Source organism: Penaeus monodon, chromosome 29 (genome assembly GCF_015228065.2).
Source record: "Penaeus monodon isolate SGIC_2016 chromosome 29, NSTDA_Pmon_1, whole genome shotgun sequence".
Classification (NCBI taxonomy): domain Eukaryota; kingdom Metazoa; phylum Arthropoda; class Malacostraca; order Decapoda; family Penaeidae; genus Penaeus; species Penaeus monodon.
The window spans coordinates 31,707,382-31,707,673 of NC_051414.1; positions in this window are offsets into that span (position 1 = coordinate 31,707,382).

The window sequence follows — 292 nt, forward strand, 5'->3', positions numbered from 1 at the left end:
CAGCTTTCTTGATAGAGTGAGCAAGATTTTGTAATTTAAATGTGAAAGAAAAGTTGAACAGCAACTAATACTTTAAGAAAATACCTAAAACATGTTTTATACATTTTGCAGAGTGATATATTTTCCATTTACGTACACTGGTTTTTGTACACGGGAACGAATTGCCACTTACGAACTTCATGGTGAGAACGTCTTAGCGTCGCAAAGAAGCAGTATGGAATGTGATCAGATACTGATGGATTCGAAGCTTATATACATGACAGAATGAGTCACTTCATGTTACTTAAACCAC